Source organism: Crocodylus porosus, unplaced genomic scaffold, assembly GCF_001723895.1.
Source record: "Crocodylus porosus isolate Cpor-Errol unplaced genomic scaffold, CroPor_comp1, whole genome shotgun sequence".
NCBI classification, from domain to species: Eukaryota; Metazoa; Chordata; order Crocodylia; family Crocodylidae; genus Crocodylus; species Crocodylus porosus.
Window position 1 is genome coordinate 104,928,682 of NW_017728947.1, and position 14,958 is coordinate 104,943,639.

Consider the following 14,958-nt stretch of genomic DNA (forward strand, 5'->3'; position numbering starts at 1 on the left):
ACTGTCAGGGCGGCTAGGGTCTGGAACCAGCTTCCAAGAGAAGTGGTGCAGGCTCCTACCCTGGGGGTCTTTAAGAGGAGGTTAGATGAACACCTTTCTGGGGTCGTTTGATCCCAGTACTCTTTCCTGCCATGGCAGGGGGTCGGACTAGATGATCTACTCAGGTCCCTTCCAACCCTAGGAACTATGCAACTATAAGGTTCAATGAGTAAGACTTTATTCAGTGTTTTCTTCTGTCTCTGGAAAGTGTTTTCTCTTTTCTAAAAATGGGGATATTTCTTTCCCCTCAGTTTCATTTCTTCTTCTGTTGCTGGAGTTCAGAATTTTAGGTTCTAATTTTGTAGTGCTGGCATTGAAATTAAATGTTTCTTCTAGCTGCGCTTGTCTCATGACTGCAGCTTGCTATTATAAAGGGACAGAAAATTGCAGAAGGATGGAGCCTAACATGACTGCCCTGGCTAGAATGCCACTGTCACATCCAAACAGGGGGGAAATGGATGATCCTGAGCTCTGAGCACCACATACAGTGAAGCACATTCACACTGACATCCAGAAATGGGTCTGATTCTGATCTCACTTTTGATTCTCATCTCAGTTCAGCTTTGCTGAACTCAGTGTAGTTACACTTGAATTAGGAGGGAGATACTTATCCCCTAGTCTGAATCTATCTCCTGGCTTTCACCTCCACATCAAATACATCTTTCTCATTGTTTTAAGGACTGTCCTAACTTAGCCCTACCCTAGCTAGCTGACCCAGTACCTTTCACTGATGTCAGTCCCACCTTCTTTTCACCAGCCTTTCCCACCCACTAGACAGTTGCTTCCATAAAAACTTCCTTGTTTTCTTCTGCAAGGCCCACTGCCTAGAGCAGCAGTTCTCATCCTTTTCAGACGAACGGCACCCCTCAGAAAAAGCCAGCTCTTAGCTTTCACTCATTTTTAAACATGGAAAAATAGTAGCAATTCTTTTGTTGCAGCCAACTCTAAAATACCACATCAGGTTTATCTGTGAATGGTGTAGGTGTTTGCACACCTAACAGTGCTAATATTAAGCAGCACCCAGTGTCATCTTTACCAGGATCTTATTGTACTCCAGAGTGCCGCAACACTGGCTGAGAATCACTGATTAGAGAAAGCTTACTGGTAAGATCCCAGCAGCCATTGCTTTATCTTTTTTCAAATCCTGTTTTAAGACTCACATGCCTAGAAAACCCAGATATGCAAGTTGTGGCTATTCCATTTGTTCTTGTTTCATGTCTCTACTCTCACTCTTCCTCACCATCTCTGCAACAAAAAATGAAATTCAGTCCATGCAGCTAACAAAATTGGATCAACTTTTACCAAGTCCACTTGCTTGCACGTCATATCTCCACTCCTACCCTCCACCTAGCTTTTTAGTTTTAAGTCCTTCAGGCAGAGATTGTTTCTGTTGTGATTTTTCCAGTGGCCCACAATCCCAACTAGAACTCTTGGGGTCTAACACAATAAATAAGAAGAAGAGGAAAGACTTAGACCGTGTTGTCACCCCACTCTCCCCACACTGTGGCCAGTTTTTAAGTGTAATGATGAGCCTGCTCTCATATTCACTCCACGCCTATATTTTCATTATGATTATGCACTTCTTTCTGAGAGGCCCCCAAAACTCTGCAAATCTCAATGAAACAAGGCAGATCAGACTCCCTCCCCACCCTGAGAGAGCTGGCCTTCTCGGGTGCTGACATTTGTCATGTGATCAGTCCCCGAAAACACTCTACAGCTGTGCCTTGGCAGAAGTGCATGGCTGCAGTGCTTTAAAAGTGCTTGATTTCACAACAACTTAACCCTCATCTAATGAAGGTTCAGATCGAGGTGCTCCAAAGCGGAGCACCTTCATTAACTTGTGTCAGTTCCTTGCATGTGGAAGTTGGGCTGATGCAGACCAGTCCTGCCCCAGGTACTGTCTGCAGGATGGGAGTGGGGACAAAGGAGGAGAGGGAGCTCTGGACTGGGGTTTGCCCAGCCTGAGTGGAAAGGGGGGCAGGTGGATTGGAGCCCTACCACTTTGTGCCCCTCCCAGACCCCTTCCCTTACAAAGAGCTGCCTGGGGCTGGAGGGAGTGGGAGGAGGGTAACTGGAGGCAGGGGGTGCCATGTGTATGTGCACATGCACACATGAATGTAGCAGCCAGGCAACATGGAGAGCAGCTCCTGCAGCTACCTCCAGGTAAGTCAATGCGGGAGGGGGACAGAATGAGGCCCCCACAGTGAGGGAAGGAGGGAGTAGGGCAGGGCAGGGTGGGACTGGGGCTGCTGCCCAGCCAGGGCAGTGCATGGGGCCTGGGGCCAGGACAGGAATGTATGGCTGTGGGGCCTGACAGGGGGGTGGGACAAAGTCACAGGTGGCTTGTCCAGGGGGCAGCAGGGGGGCTGCACACAGTCCTGGGCTGGAAGGTGGGAGGGCATGTGCTCCCCAGATTTGTGCACAGGGCAGGAGCGGATGTGGGCTGCCCCCTGCATCTGTCCCACCCTTGTGGGCCATGCTGCCCACGGTGGGCAGAGGAGCTGGGCTCCACGCTCCACTCCAACAGCAGCAACCACTGCCTCCCACTGGTGGCAGCTGGGGCTTGGGTGCTGCTGGGGAAGGCAGGGGGCTGTAGGCCCTGGCCCTGGTCCTGTAGTCCTCGCTGCTGGGGACACCTCAGCTGTGGGGTGCAGCCAAATACATTAAGAGCTGCAAGTGCAGTCCACTATGGCGAACTGGTTGAGAACCACTGGTCTAAAAGCTTGAACCTGCTGAACACTTGGTCCCTGATCCATGCCCTTGATCCTGGAAGCAGAAGTCTTGAACTCAATGAAACAAGCTACATGATTACAGTTAAGAGCTATGCTTGAGCCCCCTGCGGGTTTAGGTGCATGGTGATCAACTCAGATCACACTCTGAAGGGCTGTCCCCCTCCTTGTGACTATAATGGTTGCAGCAAGTAGAGGCCTCTAAGGTGAAGCCCCGTCTGGCATTGATGACGCATAGGGGGTGCACGCGGGTGCACATGCACCTCCTGAGTTCGGCTATGCACCCCCTGGAAGTGCCAGCTGCAAAACCAGAAGTGCCAGCGGAAGTGCATTTCTGGTTTCGCCACTGGTTCGGTGATCGGCAGCTGGGGGACCTCTCCCCTCCGGTGCCCCTGTAGACTCAGGAGGCACCAGTCGCCCATGCCCTCTGGTGTAAGAAAGAGGAAAGATTTGACTCCGTTAGGACCTTTAGAACTCACTTCCTCCCCATGTCTGTAACAATGGGAGGTTAATGCCCAACTTTACTGGGATAAAATAGGGAAGCTAATTAGTGAAGTCACCTGGGCTGAGGAGCTCAAGAACTAGGCCTGGAATCCTGCAGTCACAGGTGCTGAAACTCCCTGGACTTCGTGGCCCTGCAAGGGGAAAATAAACTAGTAAGGAAAGGTGCCAGCCAGAGCTGGAGAAATAACCACCTCAAGGAGGATACTAGGAGCAAGAAGAGAGCCTGTAAGGTATGGGAGAAAAAAGGACTGATTAGCAAAGAAGGCTATGTGTTGTTGGAGAAGTGTAGAGATAAACTGAAAATTGCTAAGAGTCAGGCCTTGCAAAGGGTATTGAAACATGTAGCAGAAGGATCTTCAGACACATAAATAAAAAGAGAGCACAGAAAGAAGAAATCTTTCTCATAATTTTTTTTCTATTTTCTTTTCACTTTCTCCATTGTGGATTTGGCGGAGTGAGCACAGTGAATATCTCCCAAGGGTTGTATGTTCTAGAAAAAAGGACAAGGAGTAACAGCCTTAAATTAAATCAAGAAAAATCTAGGTTGGGTATTTGGAAGAATTGTTTTCACTTTGAAGGTGGTTAAACATTGAAACAGTTTTTCTACAAAGGCTGTAAAACTTCTAGCCCTGCAAGTTGTTTAGAGTTGGCTAGACAAACGTTTGTCCAGGGATCATCCTGTCTTGGGTATGGGGGTGCTGTAGATGACCTCTGGAGATTTCTTCCAGCCTCATTTTCCTATGATTCTATGTTATGTGACAATTTCCCGCGGTCTTTATATAAGACTGGGAGCAGAAAGCAGATCAAGCAGAGGAAGGGGGTTGGGGTGGCCTTTGGGAGGGTGCAGGGCTACAGTTAACCCCCACTGAATTTAGATCATGGACATGGGCTGATCCAGGATTTCAGAAAGGTGGATGTTGGAGAAACACCCTGTGCTGTAGCTGTGCCCTGGTTCCCAGCCTGTCTCCACACATTAGGGTGGGCAGACTGTACTGCAGGAGCAGCAGCTTGGGCCTTTTTAAAAGTCCCTCAAACAGGCAACAATCTTCCCTTTCTCCCCCCCTTGCTCCCCTCTGTGCTCAGCAGAGTCTTCTCTTCCTGCTCCTCTCATTCCCCCCACTCCCCAGCCTGCTCCTGTTCTCAGCTGAGCTGGGGTGGGGGGTATCTCTGTGTTGTGGGGTGGGGGGAGAATTGCTACAGAGCAGCTCCTGACTTGCTGCAGCTGGACTGTGTGTAGAGCCAGGCTCAGCTCAGCTAGAGACAGCAGCTGTAGAGGTGGTATGATACACTAGGGGGAACCAGGCAGAGGGCAGGGTCCATTCTGTTGCTGTCCCTGCCTGAGCCCAGCTCCAGGGGGAGCCCATTACAGTATTGCCAACTCATGATTTTTGGCATTGTTTTTAAAGTCTACACTTGAGGAATGGGAAAAATTTAGCTCTTTCATATATATATGTTTTTCACATTCCCAAAGTGTAGACTTTAAGAACAATGCCAAAAATCATGAGAGTTGGCAATACTGCCACTGGAGTGCACAGGAGCAGCTCTGGAGCCCTTGCCCCAGGGCAGCTGGACATAGAGGCAAGCATTGGCTGGGAGAGAGGAGGGGAGGGGAGAAAGGGGGATGTGCCACTGAGGACAGAGGGGGAGGGAGGTGGTGATTTTTTTTTTTTAATTTGCTTCAAGGACTTAAAATAAAAGCTCCTTTTAAAAAAAAAAGTCCCTATCTGCTTCTCTCATGGCATAGTCAACTGAAAGCGGGGGTGGGATACTTCTATGCCAGTGTACTCCCCTGGATTGTCCTTAGAGAAATGCAGGAGTAAATCCTGCCAGAGGAAGCAACTGAATCCGCAACTCTGGAATGGCAGATGAACACTCTACCAGTTAAGCCACAGGGACCTCTAAGGGAGTACAAGCTGGATGAATGGACTGTAAGGTGGATAGAAAACTGGCTGGAGTATTGAGCTCAGTGGGCAGTAATCAATGGCTCAATGTCTAGTTGGCAGCTGGCGTCAAGTGAAGTGCCACAAGGGGTTGGTCCTGGGGCCAGTTTTGTTCACTGTCTTTTATCAATGACCTGGAAGATGGCATAGAGTGCACTCTCAGCAAGTCTGCGGATGACACCAAGCTGAGGGGAGTAGTAGATACACTGGAGGATAGGGCTAGGATTCAGAGTGACTTAGACAAATTGGAGGATTGGGCCAAAAGAAATCTCATGAGGTTCAACAAGGACAAGTGCAAAGTCTTGCACTTAGGACAGAACAATCCCATGCACTGGTACAGGCTGGGGGCTGACTGGCTGGGTAGCAGCTCTTCAGAAAAGGACCTGGGGGTTACAGTGGACAATAAGCTGAATATGAGCCAACAGTATATCCTTGTTGCTACAAAGGCTAATGGCATACTGGGGTACATTGGTAGGAGTGTTGCCAGCAGGTCAAGCAAAGTGATTATTCCCCTCCTATTCAGCACTGGTGAGGCCACATCTGGAGGACTGTGTTCAGTTTTGGGGCCCCCCACTACAGAAGGGATGTGAGCAAATTGGAGAGAGTCCAGAGTCAGCTGCTCTGACCAGCTGTGCAGTGCTCTGGGGACCAGCTGTGCAAAGCTCCCATCAGAGTTAATGAGTCCTTTTTCTGGTTTTTGTGTGTTGGGTAAGCTCCACACTGAAGTCAGCATTTGGGCATGTTTAAACTGAATTACCTAGAAATTTCCTTTCAGCCTTAAGATGATCAGTAACCATTATTTATCATTAGCACTAGCAGCCTAAAAACTTTTTTTAAAAGTAAAAAGATTGTCCAATTTGGTTTTAAAGGGGAACCACCACTTCTAGGCCTACAGTTTAAATTTTGGAAAAGTAAGATGTTCCAAACTGTAATGTCAATTAAAATATTGTAACTTATTGTATAAATTGTTGTATTTTAACTAGAATAACGCTTGGAGGCCACTGAAGTATTGGGTCAGTATTGATAAACCTGATATTACACTACCATGCAATTGCAGCTAGAAGACCTTACATTTAAAACAAAAATAAAAGCAGGTATCAAATTAGGTGCGACTAGTTAAGGTGCATTAATGCATGTGTAGATGCGTTAGAACACATTAATGCAGTGACTTTAGTGCTGGGTCTGCCCAGCCCCAAAGGGCTGGCTGGAGCCAAGCCCTGGGACAGCTGGCTGGGAGTCTCCCTTTGCCCAGGCCTGGGCTGCCTCTGTGGTAGCCTCTAGCTGCAGCTGCAGGCTATAAAAGCCCACGGCCATTTTGTGCCCTGGGGCACACATCACAGGCTGTTTGGTACTGAAAGTCAGTGCCAACACATAGGGAGTGCACTGGGGTGCATATGCACCACCTGAGAGTGCTGGTGCACCCCCTGATAGGCAGCATTCCCCACTTAGATGATGGGCGGGGGGTGGGTAGGAGTGCTGGTGCCCCCCTGAAAGTGCTGGCTGAGGAGTGAGGTCACCAGGAGAAGCACTGCTGGCCCTTCTGGGTGCACTGCTGGCACTTCCAGGTTGATGCATGTGACCGGTGGGGGGGACCCTACCCCAGTTGGCATGATCGGTCATGGGGGGACCCTTCCCCCATGGTCACTGACTGGCCACTGTGGGGGCAAGTTCCCCCCACTGACTCAGGAGGCACCAGTTGCCCATGTTGAAAGTCCTGTATGTCTCCTGGAAAGGACACAGGCTGCTGCGGCTAGTCCTGTGCACTAGACAGAGATCCTGCTTCGCCACAGGTGAGTGTTGCAAAGGGATTCAGTCTGCTGCTTTCCCTGCCCAGCCCTGGGATCTCTCTAGGGCTGCTGCCTGGCTGTCTCTGGCAGCAGGGCCAGCACCTGCTTCCTGCTGCTGCTCACCCCCAGCACTGTCTCCTGTGTTTGCAGGTGCTGTGCTACATTTGCCTCTTCTGCGCAGCTCACAGTCCCTGGTTGCACCCCTATGCTGGGTGCTGCAATCAGCTCTCCAGGGCTGGCCACACAAGGACAGCTACGCAGGTGCCCAGGTGTTGATACCTCACTGGAGGAGGGACCCTTGGGTGTTCAGCCCCACTTACCTTCCTGGCTGCTGCACCCATTGGCAGCTCAGGGAGCCCTAGTTAGCTGCTGCCTCAATTGCTCTGCACCTCCAGCCCCCACCACAAGGAGTGGCCATCCAGGACAACACTGGCTGTCACCAGCGCCAGTCCCTCCCTGGGGCCTGCCTCTGGCTGGGCACTGGCCCACCAGACATCATGGGCCATGGACACCAGGTGCAGCTGGTTGCCATCCCCAACAGGGAGGCCTGCACCAAGCCGCCAGCCTCACCAGCCCCAAACACGAGGCAAGTCCTACACTGGAGGGAAGGCCCTCCCAGTCCCTGTCCTGCCACTGTCCTTGGTTCTGACCCTTGCCCCTGGACCCAGCCTCTGCCCCTGCTCCTGTCCTGCCCTCCTCCCTGCCTGGTCTGCCTGCATTTCCCCAGCCCTAGATTTCTGTTCCCCACCTCCCCCAGCACACAGAGTGTCAGGACACAGGTCAAAACTATCGAGCAGTCCATGTCCCTGCAGCTGGGCAGGCACAGGCCATTCACACCCCAAGGAAGGTGTTGATGTTGGCAGCAATTTCCTCCTTGGTAGCAGGGAGCTGGGACATGTAGCACTGCCACAGGGAGCCCTCCAGGTGGTGGCAGAGGTTGCGGGGCAGGTCAGGCTTGGTCCCCACACCATCATAGCTCAAGGTCCCGAACCAGGAGTGCAGGTGTGCGCAGGGCACCAGCAGCATCAGCAGGGCATAGCAGCTCTCATACCCCTCAGCCTGCACAAACAGCTCATCATGCACTGGCTTGGGCACATGCAGCAGGGGCATGTTCAAGGCACATAAAGGTGTTTTGTTTCACCCGTGTGTATATCCTGAGAGTGGTATTGGGGTGGGCAGAGAGTAGGTGGTGTGTAGGTGCTGGGCAGGAAGACTGTAGCGGGGAGTGAAGGAGGAGGGGGTCATGTAGGGCCTCCCACAGCCAGTCCCCTGGCCCTACTGGTAGGTGCATGGCTGTCCTGGGGCTTGGGTGCGGGCTGCTGGGGCCAGCTGGGTCAGCACCATGGCCAGAAGAAGTGCAGGGTCCTGGCCATTGCTGGCAGGGGCTTGGCTGAAGAAGCGGGGCACTGGATGCTGCTGGCAAGGGCTGGGGCAGGGGCAGCCCTTGTGCAGAGATGCTGGGTGGGCAAGGAAGGATCTGGAGGCAGCTTCTGAGCAGGGAAGGAACTTGCAAGGGATCAGAGCTCCCAAGATGGCTACCGGGTGCTGGCAGCTGGATCTGGCTTCAACATGGCTGCCAAGTGCTACCAGACATGTGTCTGGAGGCTGGCACTCCCCCCAGTGGCCACTGGGGCACATGACAGGGCTGAAGTAACTTGGACTAACATTAGTCTCAAGTCTCAGCATGTGTAGACACCTGCCAAAAACCACTTAATGCGCATTAGTTTAATGCACATTAAATTTAAGCACACTTATTTGCACATGTAGATGCACCCAGACTGTCAGAGAAGGATAGCCCAGGTTTGAGCCCAGCCTAGCCTCTGGGAGAAGGGATTCAAGTCCTTGTGCCATCATTTACTTCTTGTGTGATCTAGGACTAGCACTCAGCTCCACCTACAAATGAGGAACCTCTTGAGATAACAGCACTTCCCTGCTTTACAGAAGTGTTGTGAGAACAAACACTTCAATTATAAGGTACTCAGAAATGATGGCCTTGTGGGAGAGCTATAAGAGATACCACTGAAAAGCAGGGGATGTTTGTATTCCTGTCAGGTGGTAGTATAGTAGAAGTTGCTTTGAGTGATTCCAGGCCTGTGAAAAGCCAGTACAATAAAGGGCACCCCCACCCAAGTCAGCGGTGCTGATGCAGGAGGGAGGCCGAGTGAGGGGTGGGGGAAGGGGCCAGTGGAGTGCAGCTGCCCAGGCAGGCAGCCCCACCCCTTGCTCATCCCTGTCCCCAGCTGCCATGCTGCAGCCACATGGCAGCTATCAGCCTGCCCACCACTGCCTGTGTGCCCATGAGGAGCTACTGTTGCAGCGATTGTGACACCCCTGGCATGGCTGCATTGCTAGCTCTGGTGGGGGGGAAGGAAGGGACAGGGGGAGCATGGCTTCCTGGGCAGGTGGCCCCATCCCTAGCTTGGTCCCCAGCACTGTGGGCATCTCCCTGGCCTCATCATGGGGGGCAGGGAATGTGCACCCATGCTGCTCAGCCTAGCTCCTCCTGAGCAGTGGCTGGAGGTCGGGGATTGATGGAGTGGGGCATGGTGGGGGTAGAGCACTGCTGGGCATGTGTGCATGTGAGTGTAGCACTCCCCAGAAGTCCCCCCTGGTGCTCCCCTGCCCTTCGCATCCTGGGGGGATCACCCACATCACCCACCAGCCAGCTCTGGATGTACTAATTTCATATGCTGCTTCTTGATTGCAGTGAATGGTGTCAGCAGACAGACAGACATCATGGCCACCAAGAAGTGTAGAACAGATGACTTTTACCTCAAAAGCAGAAGATTTACTGCAATTTAAAGCAGATTTTTTTTTTCTTTAACTGTGTGAATAGGAGGCTGTTAGAATTGCTGGAAAGAGCTGCTATAGAGACACACGGCTTCAGGCACTACGACAGTGTATTACATAGAGCCTCTTACATCTTTTTTTATCTTCCTTCAGAATTTTCAGAGATGTGGGCAGATTTTGCAACTAAACTGTCTAGATTGGTTGTTGAGTAGCCCCATTTAGAGTAGTATTGTCTATACCTTGTGACAGGTACTACAACTGCTAGGATGCAAAGTGTGTTTGAGGTCTCCGTAGAAATCCATCACTCTCTATCTGCCCATAACATCACAGATTCAGTGCACCTACGACACTTCTCTAAGAAAACGGCGAGCAAGGGAGGACAACCAGCAAGAAGGCGAAAGAACTACATGTCTACAAAGCTACCAGTTCTCTAAACACTGTTTAAATGCACATGCTTGGAGATGCCAGGAAAATATAACCCATGTTACCATCAGGTTAGCAGAGCTATGAAAACTGCCAGTCAACAAATGGAGCCCAGTCTTTGTGTCACAGTATTTCAGAGGTGAATTGAACAATTGATTTTTGGTTTGGTTTGGTTTTGTTGTTTTTTATAGGCAAGTATTGTGGGACTAACATTTTCCTGAAATACTAGGAAAGCCTTCTTTCAGTTCCTTTAGAATAGTAAACTTTGCAATTGTATTGTATAGCGCCCCAAGGACATGCTTGCTTTGTTTTTAGTTTGAGCTATTTGTTTCTTGTTTGTTCTGACAAAAGTGAAAACAGCACAAAAAGCAGGAGGCTGAAGCTGACCTACTAGCCTGGCATGTTGAATGTTTAATCAGGAATTTGCCAGAGACCTTATATGGACATCTTGGGGCAGAGGTGGGACTTGAGGAAATTCCTGCTAGGCAGAAGTGAAACTTTCATGAAGGGCTAAAATAAAATCCCTGATTACTGCTTTGCCAATGCCACAAGACTATGACTTCTATCCTGGACTTGGAATAGTTAATGAAGTCTCAAGAGGTGAACGAATGGGTGGAAGGATAATTTAAAGGGTATCAGCACTAAGATTGCTGAAATCCTGAAATCCGTATTACAGATTCAAACTGGATGTGTCTCGAGTGTTACGAAGTCATGTCATTGTGTCACAAGGCAGTGCCCTGGCACAATGCTTTGGCTTTCCTCAGTGTACAATGGGTGATCCTGAAGTCATCTGGAGTTTTGCCATTGACTTCAGTGGAAGTAGGATTTTGTCCCAAGACTGTGTCAATGACCAACACTATCACAGTTGATGCAATGCAACGGCATGATGACGTAAGCATTGCAATGTGGGTATTTGGCTTCATGGTATGAAAGCAAATAGCAACCATAATGGCCTGCCAAGAAAAGCAAAGGGTTGGCAGAAGAAATGGGCCACTACATTTTTACAAATTATACTCTGAATGCATGATCAGTTTCTGTACATATTGCTGATTGATTTACTTGCTTTGAAATTGAATCAGTATATATTAAAAAAAACAACCCTAAAAGGACACGCTGGTCACAGTAATAGTCTTCAGTCCAGCAATTGTCTTCTCCAACTGAAAGTCCCACGAGGGAGAGAAATCCTTCTTTCTTCTCCAGGACTACAGGAAAATGTTCTTTACGTTTAGGTGCTGACTCTGAACCATGCGCTAAATGCAGAGATACTGAACCAGATAAGGAGATAATGGATATGAGCTAAGAATAAAAAACATAACAGATATTTCACAAGCTGCATTTCACAGGAGTGACAAATTCACTTTTCTCCCATCCAACCCAGATTAAATGTTGATTTAATCACAAAGGCCTGTCTTGATCTTGCATCCATGGTGTCAATAGCCTTCTCCACTGGGATTGGGAGGGATGATTGTGGGTGGGCTCTTGTTCCCCAAGTAGCAGCTCTAGCTGGGCACAAGACAGAGCACAGGCTACACAAGAGAGGTGACAGGGCTCCAGCCAACGCACGCATTTCTCAGATCTCCCAGAGGAATGCTAGCTGCATTGGGCATAACTTCTCCTAAGGCAGCACAGGTCTCTCTGCACTCCCAGTGCAGATTTGAGGAGTTTATTCCCCTATATGAAGTAGTGATGATGTCACCCTCATGCACAATGTTTCATGTATTTCCAGTAGAGGCAGGCTTTCAGAGCATTTCTACAGCCAAACACCAAGGATACCACATCCCAGAAGTGGGATACAGAGATGCCTTTTCAAGAAGAATCTTAGATTTTCTTTGACTTCACTGGATATATGAGACTAGTCACTAACCCCGTGTGTGTGTAATATTATACATGCTCATATAAATTCAGTGAGCATCTATCCCATAAACGGTTCCACTGATGTCCATGGTACTTGTCCCTGACCCATGGGTGTGGAATTGCTCACAGTCACAAGAAGTTGAAGACTTAAAACTGAGGTTAGCAGTGCGGTAGGATGCTGTCCACAGTATGTTGATGACTTAGTGAGCTACTAGTCTATGGGTTTTTTTTACCACCAGGAATGAGAACTGCACAAATCTAAACCTTTGTGTTCTGACAATTGTTACTTTAAAGCCCTGTGATCAAAAGTGTCTCTGGTATAACAGAGCTGAAGTCACTGATGTTATATGGGCTGAATTTTTCTCTCCATCCTTTTACATTCATTTAGGTTAGAAACACAGATTGTATTTCATATTCAGCAGCATTTACATGTCTCTTAAACATTATGACTTAGTTGTAAAACTAAAGCGTATACTACATACTGCGGGCCCACTGTGCTTTCACCTAATTCCTTCCAGCTTTACAAAGTTGTAAGTCCATTAACTTCAGTGGGTACACAGCTAATTTACACTGGGTCCATAGGATGCAGAACACAATCGGATTTTATGATGAAGGGTTGCTTGCACTGTTGAACACTAGGAGGAGCTCTTGTAATAAAGAAAGGAGGCGATGCCACTTAAGTACTTATGGCAGAAGGCAAGTTTTTATGAACAAAGTCAGGACATGAGAGACAATGAAATATATGGCTGAGAACAGTTTATGATTAGACTCGTGCTCTTGATCTGTAAAACTCAACTTTGTGTGATTAATTTGGCTAAGGAAAGAACACTTGTGTAGGCAAGTAGGTTAGTGACTAGTCTCATAATGCACTGAAGGCCAATAAAATAATGGGAGATATATGTTCATTGTCCTTCTGGGTGGCCAACCCACAGCTATACATATGGAAAACTTCTTTGTGAGCTTTCCTAATCCTTAAATCACAGCTAGTTATGTAGGGTCAGTAAGACACGTTCCATGCCGTCTAGCAGAACAATGATCTTTCTGCATGTGTACTGACTAAATGCACTTTGAAAAGAGAGGGACTTTGTCCTTCAGATAGATGTAAAACATTTTTATGTGTTGTGGCCTTGTGTTATACTGGGTATGTCAAAGAGGGAAACTGAGCTACACATCTTATTTTCCTGTAACCAGACAAGAGTGGAAAAGTTATAACTGTGGTCCAACTTTTGTTGCAGAGTCACTTTGTATCAAATCATTTACTGTTTTCTCCAGCCCTCTGTAAGATGCTCTGTGTGGTCTACAGGTGCCTGGCACCCTGCCACTATGGCAGGCCGTAACGGGAGGGAGCTTGGGAAAAGACTTCCATCATGTCATCATTCTTCTCAAAATCTATAAGGGCTTCTTATGTAGGAAGACAATGCTCTTATGTGGGCTTCTACTACATACTTTTACCCTCCCCAGCCCAAAGGCCACTTTTGTCTCAAGTTGAGACAAGTAATCAATGGGTCCACAGCTACCTCCTGAGCCACAGTAGAGAAAGCAAGGGACTGAGAAGTAGTATGGAGACCTTCTTTTAATATCTTGAGATCCACAGTATTCTCCCTTTTGTGAGCCAGATGAACCACAGTCCTGCCCAGCTTTTGGGGTTCAGCCTCCTGATCTGAGGCTTTTGTTGGAAAGAAACTCTTTGCCCCATAAGCTGTGAATATTTTCACCTGGGCTTGAGAAGGTTTGATTGTCAGATGCCTACAGAAAATCTCTAACTGCAGCTACAAAAGAACACATAATTACAAGGCAGTGGGCAGAAAGATTATGGTGCTTTTTTTCTGATTTCAGCTAGCCCTCACCATCAAAATAAACAGTAACTGAGCAATCCAAAGTAAATAGCTGTCACTCATTGCAAATCAGGTTCATGCATAATCTCATTTGTGTCCTCTGTGCAGCCAGTGATAGCCATTGTCCAAACCATTCATTCCCTACATCTGGAGAGAAAGCACGAAGGTACCTTTATTGGTTACAAAGGACCATCTAACGGGATCATAATAAATTCTAGTTTATCGGACGGGATGTGAAGTTACCAATACAATCATACATGGGTTATGGGTGGTACTGGTCACTTCAGCACATACACACATGCAGTCACTCATTCAAACCGATGTAGTATAGTGTATAGTAGCTGCTGTAGTGATTGTGAGAGCACTGGTGCCAGTATATCTACCTATCCACGGCCCTGGAGTCTGCTGTTGATGGTCAGCTTCCTCCAAGGTGATGTCTCCTCCAGAAGGGGGTTGCCTGCTTGTCCTTCTGTCTTGGTAGGTCAGGTGCTGGATGAGAGGGTGCCACTGAGGGTCATGCTTCACTGCCTTTTATCTCTTCCTGGCAGACTTGTGTGATCCCCCATCATCATGTTGGCTACTGTCACAGGGCAGGGACCCAGGAGCGGCCGTGATCTCTCCTGGCGCCCCCTACTGAGCCAAGTGGGTGTCCATGCACTCTCATTATCTCACCTGCCACGACTTTGATGGTGAAAGTATTATAAGGGAGGCTGCCTTTTACCCCCTTGGGCACGGTACCGCCTGGGGATACTCCCGCCGGTACCCTGTCTGCCGCTGATTCTGGGTACTCCCATCACAGGGCTACGCGTGGCTCCTACCACCCCTAATACCACCCCCCAAGCCTCTCGGATATTCTGGATGTTGTTGAGTCTATTCCTAAGGCCCACGCCCTCATGGACGCTTTCTTGGCCTGCCTTCGCCTTGTGGCCCCACCTACTGCTGGGGAGCTCCCCTGAGGCCTCCTCCACCCCTACAGCCTCGCCAGGTCATCCAGTCAAAACAATATCATAAGCCAGCCGGCTACAGCTCAAGAACTATTTAAGAACTATCTACAACT